This window comes from Camelus bactrianus, chromosome 3 (genome assembly GCF_048773025.1).
Source record: "Camelus bactrianus isolate YW-2024 breed Bactrian camel chromosome 3, ASM4877302v1, whole genome shotgun sequence".
Taxonomy (NCBI): domain Eukaryota; kingdom Metazoa; phylum Chordata; class Mammalia; order Artiodactyla; family Camelidae; genus Camelus; species Camelus bactrianus.
In genome coordinates, this window is record NC_133541.1 from 7,506,114 (window position 1) to 7,524,827 (window position 18,714).

The 18,714-nt window shown below is 40.8% G+C and overlaps 1 long non-coding RNA gene across 1 annotated transcript in view; it reads right to left on the reverse strand.

Moving 5' to 3' along the window:
* Positions 1-3,422: 3,422 nt before the first annotated feature.
* LOC123612928 (uncharacterized) overlaps positions 3,423-18,714 on the reverse strand; it is a 40,245-nt gene continuing 24,953 nt past the window's right edge. The window contains exons 4-5 of the long non-coding RNA XR_012503603.1: positions 7,016-7,093; positions 3,423-4,558 (exon numbers count right to left, since the gene is read on the reverse strand). This is a non-coding gene — a long non-coding RNA (uncharacterized LOC123612928). The remainder of the gene's footprint in view (positions 4,559-7,015; positions 7,094-18,714) is intronic.

Below are 18,714 nucleotides of genomic sequence, written 5' to 3' on the forward strand. Positions count from 1 at the left end.
TACTTTTTTCATTATTTGTGTCTTCTTCATAAATGTCTTACAGTTTTCAGTGTACAGATATATTACTTTCCTGGTTAGATTTATTTATAGGTGCTTTATTCTTTCTGAAGCATTTGTAAATGGGGTTTCTTTCTTAATTTGTTTTTCTGATAGTTCATTATTACTGTTTAGAAATATAACAAATTTTTGTATAATAATTTTGTGTCTTGCCACTTTACTGAATTCATTTATTAGTTCTAGCAGATGTTTTGGTGGCATCTTTAGTGTTTTCCACGTATAACATTATGCTGTCTGCAAAGAGTGGCAGTTTTACGGCTTCCTTTCCAATTTGGATGCCTTTTGTATCTTTTTCCTGACTAATTGCTCTGGTTAGTACTTCTAATGCTACATTGAATAAAACTTGTGAGAGTAGGCATCTTTGACTTGTCCCTGATCTTGGAGAAAAAGCTTTTAGCTTTTTAACATTGAGTATGATAGTATCTGTGAGCTTGTCATACATGACCTTTATTATTTCGGCATCTGTTTCTTCTATATCCTATATGTGTTAATATGTGTGTTAATATGTGTTAATAGCTTTATCATAAATGGATGTTCAATTTTGTCAAATGCTCATTCTGAATCTATTGAGATGAGTATATGATTATTTATCTTTTGTTAATGCGCCATGTCATATTAATTGGTAGATATTGAACCATCTTTTCATCCCTGGAAAAATCCAAATTGATCATGGTGTATGATTCTTCAAATGCATTGTTGAATTTAGTTTGCTAATATTTTGTTCATCAGGGATATTGGCCTGTAATTTTCTTTTCTTATTGTGTCCTTGTCTGATTTTGGTATCAGGGAAATGCTGGCCTCATAAATGAGCTTGGAAGCGTTCTCTCTTCTTCTATTTTTTTGTAAGACTTTGAGAAGGATTGGTATTGACTCCTTTTTGAATGTTTGGCAGAAATTACCAGTGAAGCTGTCTGGTCCTGGACTTTTTTTGTTGGGAGGTTTTTAATTCCTGATTTAATCTCCTTACTAGCAATTGAGCTGGTCAGATTTTCTATTTATTCATGATTTAGTCTTGGTAGTTTGTATGTTTCTAGGAATTTATCTGTTTCTTCTAAGCTGTCCAATTTTTTGACATTTAATTTTTAACAGTAATCTTTTATGATCCTTTGTATTTGTGTGATATCAGTTACTATCTTTTCCAAATTTGGTATCTTTCTCTTTTTTTCTTGCTGAGTCTAGCTAAAGGCTTATCAGTTTTGTTTGTCTTTTCAAAGAACCAGGTCTTAATTCCTTCCTTCTGTTAACTTTTGGCTTCATTTGTTCTTCTAGTTCCTTGAGGTACAAAGTTAAGTTGCTTAAATTAGATTTTTTTCTTTTTTATTGATGTAGGCATTTATCACTATATACTTCCCTTTACAATTTCTTTTGCTGGCATCCCATTGGTTTTGGAATGTGGCATTTCCATTTTCATTTGTCTTAAAGTAGTTTTTGATTTCTCTTTTTATTTATTCTCTGTTCGATTTGTTGTTGAGTAGCATGTTGTTTAACATCCACATGTTTGTAAATTTTCCATTTTCTCCATTGTGGTTGGAGAAGAAACATTGGGTTGTGATATGATTTCAACCTTCTTAAATGTATTAAGACTTGTTTTGTGGCCTAAGATATGATCAGCCCTAGAGCATGTTTCATGTGCACTTGAGAAGAATGTGCATTCTGTTGCTTTTGGATAAAATGTTCTGTGTGTATCTGTTAAGTCCATCCGCACCAATGTATTGTTCAAGGCTGATGGTTCCTTATTGATTTTATCTTAATGATTTATCTACTGATGTAATTTGGCTATTAAAGTCCCCTAATATTATTGTATTGTTGTTTCTCTCTTTAGGTCTGTTAATATTTATTTTAAATATTTAGGTGCTCCTATATTAGACACATAAGTATTAATAAATAAATACTACATTCTCTTTTTGGATATAATAATATACGTTTACAAACTTGTATAAATAAATATAAAAGATATAGTTTTATTGTGTTAAATTTCTGAAACTTGTGAGTTATCTGTAATAACACTGACATCACCCTGTATGACAGAGACTTGCACTAAATCCTAACTCTGACTATGGTGTACACTGTTTGATACTCTATTAAAGTGACTTGAAACTTCACAGAGTGGATTTGAGAAGCATTGTGGGGAGAAGGTGGGAATCCAGACAGGAGGTCATTCAGTTTTCTGGAATTACAACTAGCCCCACAGGAAACTTGAGGCTCAATACATGTGTTTTTCAATCTCATTTTTGGTCTTCATCTAAAAGTAGGCAATTTATGTGATTGAACCTCTATTTTCTTCTCCTATCCTGCTACATTTGAGGAATAAATGGAGATCTGAAGGAGAAATTTGGAATTAGAAAGCTGGGATTCATAAATTCACTACTAACAAGAGACATATTGTTGCCAAAATGATAAAGAGATATACAGTTTCCGCTTCACAAGAGTATATCTGTGTCAAAGAAATGTATTTCCATCCTGTGCACATAAAATAAAATGTATGAATGTAACATAGTATGGTCTCTGAAGAAACAATCCTTTTTAATATTTCTAAAACATGCCTGTTTTTCTGGAGTTCTTCCAGGAATAAATTAAAATGTTAAGCTTTTATGATTCCTATCTTTTATTATGGTTCATTTGTGCAGATAATTCTCCTTAATGAGATGATACCCATGGGCCAGGCCATATTCTTTAGAGAAGCATCAATGCTTGACACTTGTGTCTCCTGGAAGTACCATGGTCAGTTCCCCGTGCAGGGGCAGGGAGGGCCTTCCTGTTTAGGTGCAGGTGTAGGGTTGAGCCCGCCTGCTGAGGAAGTCAGCTACGTGCAGGATCCAGGCAGTTCTAGAACTTGACAATGGACCAGGGGATTCTGCCCTCTGTGCACTGCACACTTGCCTCAGAGGGTCAGGGACTGAAAGTCAATCAGAGAAGGCCCAAGAGTCGTGGTAGAATAAACAACAATCAGTTCACTTAGGTGGACTACAAAGTTAATACTAAACAGCCAGCTTTCATGCTTCACCAAGCCATGTTTAATTCTGCAATGGTCCCATTCCAGCTTCTGGAATAGGGATGTTGAGACCTGCCCTTAAGTGTGATGCTCCTTGTTGGCCTAAATCTCAGAGAAGATTGGATAGCAGTATTTTGCAAGTCTCTGGTTATTCTGGGTCCTTCAGTTAAATGCCTACGAACCTCTCCATCTGTAAAAATCACAACCGCATCTTCCCCGTTGCTTAAGTGAAACCTTCGGAAGCACCCTTCACACCATTACTTTGTGAGAAGCCTGTCTGCACCGCCTTCAGAATGTCTCCACAACTGCCCGCTTCCCCTCACCCCCCACAGCCCCACTCTGGTCTGAGTCATCAGCACCCCTTGCCTGGATGATTGCAACAGTCTTTGAGGGATTGCCGGTGCCTCTGCTTTAGGCCTGCCTTTCTACAGTCTATTATTAACAAAACTGGGATCTTTAAATGTACGAAAATTTCCCTCCTTTGATCAGTCCCTTTCATTGGTTTCTAACTCATTCAAGGTAAAAACAAAGTCCTCTTAAAATGGCCTCTCAGGTCCCAGCCTGTGGGTTTTCCCTAATTTTTTGAGATCTTTCCTTCCACCGCTCTTCCTCTTGATCATTCCATTGACCTCTCCTGCTGTTCCCAGCACACTCCAGGCTTGCTCCCAACTTGGGGTCCAGGCCCAGCTGCTCTCTGTGCCCAAGTGCTCCTTCTCCAGTCAACCACATGCCCTCTCCCATCAGGATATTAACTCTCTGTTTACACTCTCTGCTTTATTTTTCCTTTAGGACTTACCAATATTTTACATATTGCATATTAAAGTTTTTCATATTTGTCTCTTTATAGGCATATAAGGATGTAGAATTTTGTCTGCTTCACTGCTACATCCCAATGCCTAGATGGTGGCTGGTGGGCAGTAGGTGCTGAGTAAATGTATGTTCAATATGGGACTTGTATGAATCATACAAATGTTTTATCCACAAAAGGACTGCTATTGCTGCTATGTGTTGTCAAAGTAATAGCAAGTTCACAGTAAGTATTTATACTTTACATTAAAAGCTTGCATGTATCTCTTAGGTCCAATTCTGTGCTGATTTTGTTTTACATTGAAATGAGGAGAAGGGACAAAAGTAAAATTGTTATCTCTCAGTTTCCTGTGAAAACTGCCATATTTTAGTACAGTTAACTCAAATTAGTCTTCTGCAAAATTTTATGAAGTTTATTAGGTGTGATATGTGTGGGCTGTTTACCTTTTCTGTTACTGATTGTCTGGTTGTTTTTGTTGTTGTTATTATTCTGTTTTGAGTGTAGTCAGTCAGTGGATAACATTCACCACCCATCCACCGTGTGCCAGGCACTCTGTGTGACCTGGGCGGAGATAAGACATGGCAGAGGCCAGGGCCACAAACATTCTAAAAGGGTAGACTGCCACCATGCTTCACTCGCAGAGGCCGCACTGGCTGTGATCAGTAACTCCCGGTTAGGCGAGAGGTCTCGGCAGCAAGAATCTGTGGCGAGAAGGAGGTAGACAAGGAGCTGATGATTATTTTTCCTAACAGAACTATGAACAGGCAAATCTTCCCATTTATTAGTAAACTGTGACAGGTGGGTCATGAGTGGATAGATATATGATTGAATTCTGTTCTTCTAGCAACATAATATCATTAAATTACTAGATTATTAAAGTAGTGTTTGTTCCAGGAGGCCTCTCATTTTAATGTATATACTGTTGGTACATTAGTGTGAATTATTTATCAGGATCTTTATGAAATACTTTGAGCCCAGTGGAACTGAAGGGGAAGGTAAACGATGAGAGAGACAGAGACAGACAGAAAGACAGAGAGGAGTAAGACCACGAGCCAATGGGTGGAGTCTTCCCGAACCCAAAGGAGAAAAGGAGAGGAGACACTGCCCTACTTTGAAACTGTAGGAAGGAAAGAATTTAGACCGAAAAACAGGCTGCTTTATCCAAGAGCAGTGGCCCGGGTGATTTTCACTGCCACCCCCGACAGGTAACTTTCAGAAAGCAGAATGCTTCACCCTTCCATTGTTACAGGCACTGATGTCCGAGTGTTCTTGGGTCTCATTCTACTCCTGTTTGCACAGGATGGGGAATTTCACTTGTGAGACAGGAATGAAAATCACACCAACCCGACTAACTGGTTGTGCGTGGAAACTCAGGTTGACGACGAGTTTCCGCCCTGATTCCTGCCCCAGAGGCCGCACACACCGGGCCTGTTCTCCTGCTCACAGCAGCTGCCGCTGCTGCCGGCTGAACGTGTTAGTCCTGCCGACACTGAACAGGATGCAGATGATTTTCCCTGAGCGCTCCCAGCACGCGGCGGTGCTCTGCTCAGCCACTGGGAGGAGTGACAGGGAAATGAAGCAGTTTTGCTGTGCCACGAATACAGGAGGTGTGAGTCTTCACCCCAAGCTCCCCATTTCTAGACAGCTTGACAGGGAAACAGCTGAGAAGCAGTTTAGTATGTTTAATCCCTGTGAGTGTTCACCTTGAAAAATCAGTGTTTCTACTCTTATTGCTCTCTGAAAATATATGTATTGCTTTTGACTTTTGGAGATAGAAATTAAACACTTCATATACTAAAATAAAAATCGAGTTTTAAAGTAAAAAATTAAAAAAAAATAATCCCAATGTAATACCTGAGGACCTCTAGGTGTTTTTTATTAAAACATATAATTTGTTGCCTCCCTGTTAGGACTCCAAGAATGTGCTAACATACTTCCTAATACCTCATTTTTGCTTCTTTTTCATAAAGAGAAAAAAGCAGCTTTACATACTCATCTTTTTTTTTTTTTTTGGAAAATAATGCTGTTACAAAACTATTCAAAAAGTTTTGGTTACTCTGGTAGAAATATACAGATTTCTGTTACAAATGAAAGTGGATAGAAACAAATACTACAAGCAAAAACCATTTCAATTCTAAACATTTTTCCATCCCCTACCCTTATTCGGTGGTTTCTAAACTGTTTGACCTAATTTCCAGTTCCACTGACATCCCCTGGGGCATAAACCTTTAAAGGAATCCAGCAGACCCCACACACTCACAGCTCACATGCTCCTCTGTGAGGACATCCACTGTAGTGCTCTGAATCGCCTGTTTCCTCCCAGAAGGATAGTCTTACAGTCATTAGCACTGGTTTCTGTTTGCAAATGGCAGCCACTAATACTAACCATTGTTTGACAGGTGGCTCTTTGCAGTTCAGATCTGCCTGTCTCTGGGGTCCCTGTTCTGAGAACTCCAACGTCATTGTGTCTCAGCATGGCCTGCCTCACATAGTGTTTCACCTTTCATAGTAAGAGATGCCTGGCTTATTTACCTGGTTCTATTCAAGACGCTTTTAGCTCTGGCAATTTTCTAGGCTCAAAAGACATCATGCTTCATCCTCTTGACCTAAAACAAATAGACCAGCAGGTGTTTTTCCAGCAAAAATGGGTTTATTTAGTACAGGTTTTAGCAGAGAACCGCAATTCAGGGTCTGCAACCATGGCAAGCCATGTGCAAATTCCTGAACAGCAAGGGAGGGAGAATGCTTTCCTAGGAGGGAAAAGAAGTTGAGAGGGTTACAGTAAGCAAAGAATCCACAACTTTTCATTGGCTGAGTCAGGAAAGAAAAGGAATCTTTCTTCTTTCTGTTGGGCTCTGCTACGGTCTCAGGGATTCAGAGCTCCCTGACCTGGCCTCCTAACTTCATTTAGTTGATGTTTTTGTTTATTAATGTTTTATCATCTATAGCAATGAAGATCCAAAGGATTTGGTCTGCCCCAGGAGACAGCAGCCTGAAGCAGCACAGAGATGGGACATCTCAGCCCCATGGGATGCAGATCAGACCTAGGTGCTTCCAAATTCATTAATTATCTGTGGACAGAATAAAGAAGGATATTCAACTCCCAAAGTGGTCACAAAGACAAGCAGACTTCCCTAGTCACCCTAGAAACTGATTACCATGTATACGTGGATCTCCCTCCAGCATAATGTCTGTCTTTCCCAAGAGCATCCTTCATGCAAGATATGGAGGAACATCTGAAAAGGAACACAGAGAACTGAGGGCTACTGAGCTTACAGAACAAAACTTATGGCTATTCTGGACCTGCTTACTAAAAATAACATTCATCCTTTACATGTTCTACACGTAGCACAACTTGGCTGTAACTTGCTTTCACATCCAATACCAAGGAAGGAAACTTAAAGAACTTGCCAGTTTCTAACTATCAGTGCATACATTTTTTACCAAAACGATTCAGTTGCACACAATGTATTCTCAGGTTAGTTTACAAGAGGCACCAATGGCAGATACCACCACCAACAGAATTTCGTTCAGAGCTGCCAGCTGCCTTTACCCCTACTCCTACATGACACCTCCTGGGACTGAGTCAGAAGGAAGGAAGGAAGGAAGGAAGGAAGGAAGGAAGGAAGGAAGGAAGGAAGGAAGGAAGGAAGGAAGGAAGGAAAAGATACTATTTAAACACACACAATGATAGCTAAGTTCTACTATTAATGTTAACTGTTTCACAGTACAACAAATCTGTATGCAATGCCAAATTGCTACCTGAATAAAAGCCTGTTACTTTTTCTCTTGCTCCTTTATATTATGCTATGGAGCCTAATCAAAGAAATAGTTTTATTTAGTTTTATTTATTTAAACCTTTATTTAGTACAATCAATTTTTAATCAATCAATTATTATGTCACCTGACATTACTGGTTACAAAAATGGTTAAGCAGCCACTTCTGGGAGATTGAGATGAAATCCACAAAGGATGCTGGTTTCTGGGATTTGTCATAAATAGGAAGCTCTTTTTAGTCTGGGCTCTGAGAGGAAGAATTTTTCCCTAAGTGTTGGCCTCAAACATCTCTAAATTGAGCTAAATTCACTGGAGAGAATTCAGACACCGCCACCCTCAGCTGGCTAAACAAAGACATATGGGATGCTGCATTTTCAGTCATTTTAATCCATTCAACACTGGCTATCACCAGCCATTTTTCATAGCGGGTTGTTCTCTTCTCCCATCTGTTGAGCCAAAGCTTCTAACCTCTTGCAATACTTCATTCACAGTATCTAAAGGGAATTGACAGAGGGCTGAAGAATGAAAATAATTTCCTAGATGGTACCAACATTCCACCTGCACCATGGTCTCCCTGGCCCCTCAGGCAGAGATTCAGAGTGCACCAGATTCTGGAACCATCTCAGCATCAGGGCTGTACTAAGGAAAGAGATAAGAATGCCACTGTCTCTTTTGTGTAAGACTGTTGGTGTTCTCCAAAAGATCCATTGTTTTTCCTCAATACATTCATGGTGACTTTTGGCAACAGCCCTTTGGGGTTTCCTTACATCACCATGTGAGGCACAGCCGAAAGCCAAATCAACACTGCTCTCCGGGGGAAAGAACTTTCCAGAGCTGCATTCTGACTGTGCGAAGGACATGTGTTTCCCTCCAACTTCCTGAAGTCTTCCTGCTTTTCCTAAAAGCTGAGGAAAGATAGTCAGCTAGGATCAAGAAAATAGATGGGGGAACATGGTAGTCAGGGAAAGGAGTAGAAGGAAGGGGAAGAAAAAGTTAAGCTGGTAGAGAAACACTTGTGAAGGTCACAGCCCGAGACACAGCTGCCTAGAGCTGACATTTAACCGACGCAATGACAGAGCACTTCTCCTCTCCTTCACACCACACCAACAGGGCACCAGAATCATCATATCTACAGAACACTCTATCCAACAGCAACAGAAAAAACATTCTTTCATGCTCACATGGAATATTCACCAAGATAGACCATATAACACACAATATAACAGTCTGGGCCATATAACATACAATAACAAAATTAAGAGGGTAGAAAGTATGTTCTCAGACCACAATAGAGTTAAACAAACAAACAAACAAATCCGTAACAGAGAGAGGGATAATCCTTCAAATATTTGGAAATGTAACAACACACTTCAAAGTAATCCAGATTAAAGAAGTTGCAAGAGAAATTTTACAATACTTTGAAGTACATGAAAAGAAAATATAATAGTACAATTTGTGGGATATGATGAAAACAGGACATAGAAGGAGATCTATAGCATTTTGTGAATATGCTACAAGAGAAAAGGATCTAAAATAAATAACCTAAACTTTCATTTTAGGAAACCAGAGAAAAAAGGGCAATTTAAGGCCAAAAGAATCAAAAAAAGAAAATGATTTTAAAAATAGAGCAGAAATCGTGGACCAGAAAACAGAAAGAAAAAAAAATGAAGAACATCAAAGAAACAAAAAAGTTGTTTTTTTGAAAGGTCAATTAAATTAATAAACCTCTAGCCAGTCAAATGGAAAAATAAAGAAAGATACAAATGATCAAGTTCAGAAATGAAAGTCATTACTAATACTGATTCCACAGATTAAAAGAATAATAAAAGGGTACTATGAACAACTCTGCCAACAAACTTGATATTTTAGATAAAATGAACCAGTTTCTTGAAAGGCATAAACCGCCAAAATGCAAACAAGAATAGATAACCTGGATAGCCTACATATATTAAAGAAACTGAATTAATAATTAATAACTTTCTAAAATAGAAAACACCAGGCTCAGACCACAAAACTTGTGGATTTCACCAAACCTTTAAGAAAGAAATAATACCAGTTTTCTTCCAGGTTATATACAACCAGATACAGACATTCCAGACAGGAAGCTAGAGCTAAATATCCTTCATGAACATAGATGCAAAAGTCCTCAACACATTTTTAGCAAATTGAAGGCAACAATTTCTAAATTATACACCATGACCAAGTGGGATTTATTCCAGGTATGAAAGACTGGCTCAACATTCAAAAAATAGACAAACTGATTCTAAAGTTTATATGAAAAAAAAACAAAAGATCTTGAATAGCCAACAAAATACACACAAAAAAACCAAAGTTGGAGGACCCACATTACCTGATTTCAACATTTACTATAAAGCTACAGTAATCAAGTCGTTGTGGTACTGGTCGAAGACCAGACACACAGATCAGTGAAACAGGATATTCAGTCCGGATGAATATAGTCAACCGATCTTCGACAGAAGTGTAAAGGCCAATTCATGGAGATGGTGTAGTCTCTTCAATAAACAGTGTTGGAACAATTGGATGTCCATATTCAAACAAACAAACAAAAACTCCAGAAAACAAACAAAAACTAAATGAACACCTTATATTTTTCATAAAAATTAGCTCAAAGTGGAACACATATCTAAACGTAAAACATAAAACTATAAAATTTCTAGAAGAAAAACATAAGAGAAAACCTGTGTGTCCCTAGGTTTGGTGATAAGGTTTTGGGAGAGGGCACTGACCTAAGAAACTCTGCAAATGTCTGGAGTCTGTAAAACTAAAGGCAGAAGGAACTATACATAAGCACCATACTCTAACTGGAAAAGTCTTTTTCCCCCAAGAGTACGAGTTAACAATTCTGAAGTCACTATATGTGCAAAACTGAAATTAAATAATTAAGTAAGTAGACGGTAGATAGTAAGAGCCAGGAGTTTCCTGGTTGGGAGTGGGAGGTTACAAACAGATAAGAAAAGAGAGAAGGGTAGAATAGTCAATATGGTTAGGATTAGGGTTGGAGACATCAGTATGAACACATGTTTAGCTTTTTACTGATGTGTATACAGACCAGCTGGCACACACACACATGCTTCTGTGCTCTCTCAGCTGAGAGAACATAAAACAGTAACATCCTAGTAGCACAGAGCACATCCAGGTCTTGGTTTCTAACACCATTCTCCACTGAAAGGAAGCAGGGCTCCTTGGAGAAATGGATGATTCCAGAACTGGGGCAGGAAATATACACGATGAGCTTGAAGTATCTTATAGGTCCAGAAAGTACACAAATGTGCAAATATATATAAATAAACAAACACCCACAATGAAGGCACGTCACAGGAACACAGGGGCCAGTTGAAAGAACTCCCAATGGCCAAAGCTGGAACAATTTGGGCAAAATAAATAAATAAATTAGCACTTGATTCTAACTCTAAAGATAAGGTGTTCCCGCATGGATTAATTTTGCTTTGGATGGGAATCTCCAAGGACATCCTGCAAAGATGTGTCCTCCACCCAATGCTGATGAGAATTAATTCAAAATTGATTTGAATGGAGATATATAGGGCCTACTACTGAGCTTTGCTGATTGCATAAAGCAGACAGGAATTAAGAATGTCTTGAACAATATAAAACCAATGCAAAAAAGATTTCCCATCTACGGAAATATGTTGGATCCCCGACTGACCTTCCAGTTCAATCACTTAGAAAGTATCAGAGAAACACCGACCATGCCTCATGTACTGCTGACAGACGTGAACAGGGCTACCAGGGGCATCTGCTTTTCCAGAATATTGTATTCAATGGGTGATGGGATAATTAGTGACTTTGGGGCAGGGCAACTTTGACTACCGCGGTCAGCAAAGGCCCCTCTGGGGCACTGATCTGTAAATTACACCTGGATATGAGGCCAGACAGAGATAATCTGGAAGAAGCATGCTCCAGGCAGATGGTACAGTAAATGTGGTTGATGAACAGAGAAAAGGAGCAGAATGAGAAAGGGTTAATGCAGTAAGTTGAGGACTGAAATGCTGAGACTGGCCGGAGGTGGCCGATTACGTAGGTCCTTGTAGGCTGTGGTAAGGAGTTGGGTTTTATTTTAACTGGAATCAGGAGTCTTTAGTAGATTTAGGAAGTGATGGGTGGGCTCTGACTTTTGAGCCACAGCTCCTATCAGAGTAAGCCCTGTTTCGATGATTGTCCTTAATGTTTTATGTCCTTAATGTTAATGCTCACCCAACTGTGTCTTGGTTTCCATGGATCCAAACCACAAGGTCAAGATTCCTTGACTGCCCATGATTTCTTAGGGTAAGTATCACCGCCACCATCTGCCTTCTCTAACTTCTGTCCTCTTTGGCTTAAGATGATCTGAGAGAGTCTTCGCAACCATAAACACCTACAACCACAGGAAGGAAATAACTGGAGGAAAGTCTCTCATTACTACTACTTCCAATGAGCATAAGGATCTGTCAGCTCAGAGCAGCCTAAGCGTAAATGCCTTCATCTAGGACCATAATGGCCAAGGTGTTTCATCTATTCAAGACTTGCTCCATTTGTTTGTTTGTTTTGTATTTGTTTTTATTATTTATAAGAAGTAACTTTTTTTTCAGGGATTTTGCTGCTACGTGTGCTAACCTTTCCAAAAAGCATTCAAATAATATATAATAAAAATATAAATTTCAGTGAAAAATTAAATAATGCTGACAGGTCAGGCATTCTAGCACACAGCAGACAGTGCTCTTAATTTAAATTGGACTTTGTACATTGTCCCTTTCCTCTTCAACATGTTTCCCAGGGGATTCTTCTCTGATGATGAAATAAATCAAGTCCACATAACTGTACGGAGGTTATATAGTTTTTAAGTTACTTTATTCTGTTCTGTTCAAATGTTTTGCAACCTTATAAATGGAAGATATGACTTCAGCCCCCAAGAATGACTCCAGCAAAGATGCTGAATCATGAGATGCTCTATCAGTGGCTGTCAGTTCACATTCTGCTGAGAAAAGAAAAGTTAGAGACCCACGTACCTGTGAGTGACTTTTAAGCCCCGAGTAACTGAATGAGATAACCTCAGGGTAGGCTGTTTTCCAATAGGCAGGTTCCTATACCCTAAATTCAGTCTGAGCTTCTCAGAAAGCGAAAGGAGAGGCATTTTAGAGCTGTGACCTCAAAGGGAGACCTTGAACAGCTTAACCCAACAGGGATGGCCTGGGGCGACAGGATAGATGAGAGGCCAAGTAAATCCTCTTAAAGTGAAAGTGCGGCCGCCGTGGGTGTCTGCGCTGGGCGGGCCAGGGGAGTTGAGTCCCTGGGAATCACAAGTGGCCAGAAAGTGGCTGCACTGAGGCATCTTTGGCTTACAAATTAGAGACTTCTTATCTACAGAACAAGGGGACCCAGTTTCAGTTAGGAGGGTGAAAGCTTAGAAGAGCAGTGTACAAAATCATAAAACAGAACAAAACACGAGAGCAAGTAACCTGTTGCTACCAAATTTCAGGCACAGTGTGTCAGAATTCAGGCCTCATACGCTTCATCTAATGTAGTGTCGGGATCGTTGGCCAGCATCATCACATCCCCATGCTTGACAAAAACCTGCGGACACCATGAACACAGCATTCAGCGTGTGCGCACTGACTTTACAGAGGGGCCATATTTGATGTGCATGACTAGGATTAATTAAATAATTAAATAAGGTTAAACCTTATACAAGGCGTTAGTTCTAGAAGAAGGAGCAAAAGAACTTGCATCCAATGACTTGTGGTTCTAGACCAGCTGTTCCCAAACTTGAGTGAGCGTTAGAATTATTCAGAGGGCTGCTCAAAACACGGTTTGTTGGTTTCCTCCCCAAGATTCCTGAATCAGCAGATGGGGCTGGGGAATTTTCATTTCTAATAGTTCTCAGTGATGTGGAGCGGCTGGTCCCAAGACCGGGCCCTAATTACCACTGTTTCAGGCTAGAGGCAGAGGGAGAGAGCTCGGAACTGAGCACCAAGCTAGCACCAGAGAATGTCCACCAGGATGAAGCAAGACAGACCAAAGTCACTGCCTGACGTTGAGAGTGTTTCATATCTGCTGTATTTCAAATCAATTGTATCTACCTCACTGTATTCTAAACTAGATAACTGGTATTAATCTCATTTTCTTGATAGTAAATGATTCAGAGTCCCAAGATGTGAAGCTAACTTGGTATTAAGAATAGTAACAACAGTAGATAAAGGGACCCCGATCACAAGTGATTCTTATGTCCCTAAAACACCCGAAGTTTAGGATCACTGTGTAGTGAGAGATTACAATTCCTTAAGTACATTACGGTTTTATTTTTTTTAATTTATTTTCCTTATCCTCCATACAAGGCCTCTAATCTGCAGACCTGTGAGCTAGTACATGGGTGTTATCTTAAGCTGCTAAATTTATATGAATTAGCAGTAAGCAACAACAGAAAACGAACACAGAACAACTAGACTCATTCCTGAAGCTGAGGTCAAGCCTCTTATCAGAAAGAAGAAATTTTTAGTTACTTTTACTTGGTTTGCAAATTTCAAGAAAAGAACATGAAGTTTCTTTTGGAGACAAAATTTTTCTCCTTTGTGAGAATACAGGGGAATCGCACTTCAATCTCAAGAATTTCAGTTAGAAACAAAAAAATTTCAGTTAGAAACAGTTAATTGAAAGATCTCTTAATAAGCCACCAGCATAACCTGGATTAGAGGCTGCGTCTTTCATTGTTAACAGAAATAGGTGGTAAATTCCACAATCAAAGCTAGAATGTAAGAAGTATCTCACGGCTTGTGCTCAAATGGGATTACTTCTTGCCCAAGATGCCACGGTCACATGCGTATTTTATAAGAGGGACATTTAATACTACGTCCCAAATGCAGAATGTGGGTGCTCCAAGGCAAGGGGCTTTAAGATTTTGCAAATTGATGAAGATGGAGAGGAAGTTCCTTTCTACTCCCACTAAATATGAAAAAAGATAACTTCCTGCCAGAGTCGTTCCATACAGGGGAACCTCGAGAAGGAAGCTGAGAAAACGGGGGAGGAGAGAAGACACGGAGGGAGAGGTGGGGACTAGGACAAGACTGCTCCTGAGTGGCGAAGAAATTCAATGAGCCAGGTTTCAAGTCAGAGCTGCTCTGAGCTGCTGAATGGGCTGAACACAAAGTTTTATCATTCTATCTTTCTTCACATGACCCAGTGGCTTATTAAACATGCGCTGGGTTGGGAGTGAGATCTGGGAGTGAAGGGGAGAGGGGAGAAAGGGAGACTGCAAGAATAAACAAGAGAGGTGAGAGAGCCCTAATGAGTTGAGTTGAATTTACATGTAATGTTGGCAGCCACCATTGTGGTTACCAATTGTTTTTCTATGAAAAAAAATCTCAATTTTCCTGACACCTGAAATCTCAGAATTTATCACTTCTTTAGCCTAAGATTTGTACAGTAGGAAGGAGCAACATGTTAATCAGTGGGTTCATTTTCTGAGGTGATTTTATTTGTTTTAAGTCCTGATGGCTCAGAAGGGCTGAAGGAATGAAATACCGTTTCGGTGAGGGAGTCGGCTGGGACTTCAGGGACAGCTGCGGAAAGCAGAGGTGAGGGCATGATTGGGACCATCCCTAAGCCTCATATGTACTACTTCCTCAGTCCTGACTCTAAGGAGAAGCGGGAGGCTTAATCAAGATATAAGGTTACAGACCAGCTCTGAGGGAAAACACCAAACCGGCCTCACACCCACTGCTTTAACGCCTTCAATACACCTAGCAGAGGCCTTACAGAGCCTCCCCCCAAGAGGACTCCATTTCCTACCCCAATGTGAAAACTGGTGCAAGTAAACCCTACCAAGGTGAGCGAATGGTCCCTTACAATAATGGTCATCTCAAAGGGCAAAGCACCTCATTAACCTGGCTCCTTAAGGAGAGTAAACCATGGAACATCTAAGAAAAGAGGCACAGAATTAAGAAATTAAATAGCAATAATTACTAGCTCCTGTAACCTAAAGACGACACAAGGGACACTTAATGTCCTTTATAGAATCCATGTTATGGAAGGTGAGGAATTCTAAGGAAGCCCAACTTGCAAAGAACAATTTAATAGCCTAATAAACATCCTGAAGGAAAAGATGTAAAATAGAAGCAAGTTATTTCCCTATGAAAACAGCGTAAAATGACCACTGAATGTGTTAGACTTCGGTAATTTAACCATTTAGGACTTCTCCCAGTGTAACTGCGTAACCAACTCTCTAAAACGCCCTGTTTGAAATGCCTTCTCAAACAAATCATTTGAAAAGGGGTGCAATTTATTTACCTACAAATCCTCAGGCAACGGAATCCATGATTAGCAACTGAGTCACTGTTACAAGTCGTTTTGGGAAATTAAAAGTTTTCATCAATTTTTGCATGATTTACTCTCCTTTTCCTTAAGAGCAGCTCCATATTTTCCTGTAATAGTGACACATTTTTTGAAATAACATAGTTTTTTGAAAAATTAATAGAATGGCAGTAAGTAAGGTTCAGTCTGAATCCTGAATTAACCTCCCTCATTTTACAGTCTAAAGTTGGCACTGTCTGCTGTAACAGACAGATGAAGAGACTGGTTTTCAGAGGCTGGAGGTGATAGTGTTTTCCCAGGAGGTTCACGGGGTGGGATGTGAGAGAGGAGGAGAAAGAAAAAGAAGAGCGTCTGCTCTTCTGGCGAGTCTTAGCCCTGTCAGACAGGCCACCAGCCCATCTGGGGACCTCTAGGGGCGATGCTCCTCTTCCTCACCATGTCTGCTTCCCACTAGGCATCTGGGTCCATCCACAGAGAACGTGTATGTCCCTCCCAACAATGACCCGCTGGGCATGGAGCAAAACAAGAAGGCGGAGCTGCCACTCTGGGTGGGAGAGCCCATTGGGACCCGGTGCGCGCCCTCCTGGGACGGTCGGCGTGGCTTGGCTGGTGCTGCTGTCCCTGCAGGCTCTTATTCCAATAGGAAATCCCTCTGCTGAGGGGCTGGGGTCAGGAGTGAGTGGGGGGAACAGGGGAGAGGATCATGTGGTAGGCGCAGGTTCCTACAAGTCGTGGAAGTTTCCTCTGTGGAGGTTTAAAAAAAAACAAACAAAAGCTCAGGGAAGGCAAAGAAAGGAGTTGGGGTGCACAGTTAGGGGCCGCACGGCACAAATGAGGGAGCCCCTGGGAAAGGTCAAGGGGAAAGTCATCTTTAGCAAATAGACTTTAAGCTCTTTTTTCATCTTTGGCAATTTAACTCTCCATCCCCAATGAGATGGGGCTGACACGCCCTGTATGATGTGGCCGTGTCACTGGTGACCTCCTCAAAGGAAGCTCCTTTTGAAATTGCAGGATCATCATGAGAGAAACTGTGGTCCGAGGGTTGCATGCAGCAGTGTGATGAAGGCGTCCCACAGGGGTGCCCAAGAGACAACTGCATGCATCTCTGTGTGCAGCCTGGGCTCAGTCATGTCATGCTGGTGGCTTGAGAATGAGTGCAGTGGGAGTGTTTACACAACAGAAACAGGAAACCACTGAACATCGACTCTGTCTTTCTACCTCTCTCTTTTGCTGCTTTTCCCCCCAGAGAGCCCGTTTACAAGCACACCACTGGTGGTGTGTCCTTACTTCCTTATTCATTGTGAAGAAGCTGGTGGCCTTCAGGTAAACAGTGTTGGATATGGGGCACAGGACAGACAACCAAAGAGCATCAGTGAAGTGAACAGTCTGGGAGCAGTTGTAAGACAAGAACCAGGGGTGGAGGAGCTCCTCCAGGGGGAAAGGAGATGCCTCACGATGAGCTGCACAAGACCGAAGCAGAGATGGGGGGGAGGGACTTTGGGGTAGAGAAGACGGCAGGACCAGCTGGGCATGGTGAATCACGGGAAGAAAACAGAAGCCAGTGCAAGACAGAAAAGCCAGCTGACTTGGTGTCTTTCATGATAGAGATTCCACTCAAAGGTGCTCTTCCTGAACGAGATATCAACATGTATTGAGCACCCATCATGGGCCAGGTATTCTGCGATGTGTTGGGAACAGGATGGTAGCGCACGTAATCTCCACCTTCATGGAACCAGTCATCAAGCAGGAGGGAAACAGGTAATAAAATACTTAGTTATAAATGACTTAAAAACTACAAAGACACAACAGATCCTCATGAAACGTCCACTAACTTCCTCACCACCCGCAGCTCCTCATCATTTAGCTCCAAGTATGCAGAGGTTGGAGATAGGCTCACGTAGTGGAGACCCAGGAGAAGACTCTGAGAGAAACTGCCTTGTAGCCTGGCTCAGCCAGACCCGGCCATGCCTCTTTGGCAAGCCCACGTTCACATCCAGCTCCTATTCTTAAAAATCGGTCTAACAATATCTACTTTGCAGAATTGTTGTGAAAATAAAAGCAAATGAATGGGATGTACCCTGTAGGGCACCTGAGATACATTAGCGACTCAATAAACCACAGCTCCATTGTTAGTTTAGAACAGTTTTTCCCTGTCCCGCTGATGTCTTGTGACCTATTGTCTTTAGTGACAGAGACGAAGGACGAGGAACTGATAAAAACGGGCTAGGATCTAGGGGCTATCTGCTCAAACGATTTAAGCCAACGTTGAGGTCTGGTCTAGGCAAGAGGACTTGTGCTTTAATCAAAGTGTATTTTCAGAAAGAACTCCCTGATTATTAGGGCAGATAGCTGACTTTCTGTTGGTTAATATTGGAAAGAAGACAATAGGTATTTACTTTCCTGCATGATTTTATAACTGAGCCTGATAAGTCTTTAAAGACTTTTCTGGAATTACAACACAAAGTTAAGACCTTATTTAAGATCTTTAACATCCGTTCCCGGACATGCTGACTGTGCCAGGAGCGGCTCACTGACCTGAATGAATGTTTTATTAAAACTGTCCCCAGCCACCTTGTTGGAGGAAATTGTGCCTAAGGAAGTATGGTTTTATACGCTTTCTTATGAAGTCGTGAAAGGAACAAAGGATGATATATGGGGCACAAATCAAAAGTTCATGAGAAAAAGTCCAGGAGTCAGGTCTCACCTTTTAGATGCTGTGAAGAGGTAGGAGTTAGAACATGTAAAATTACGTTTCTTC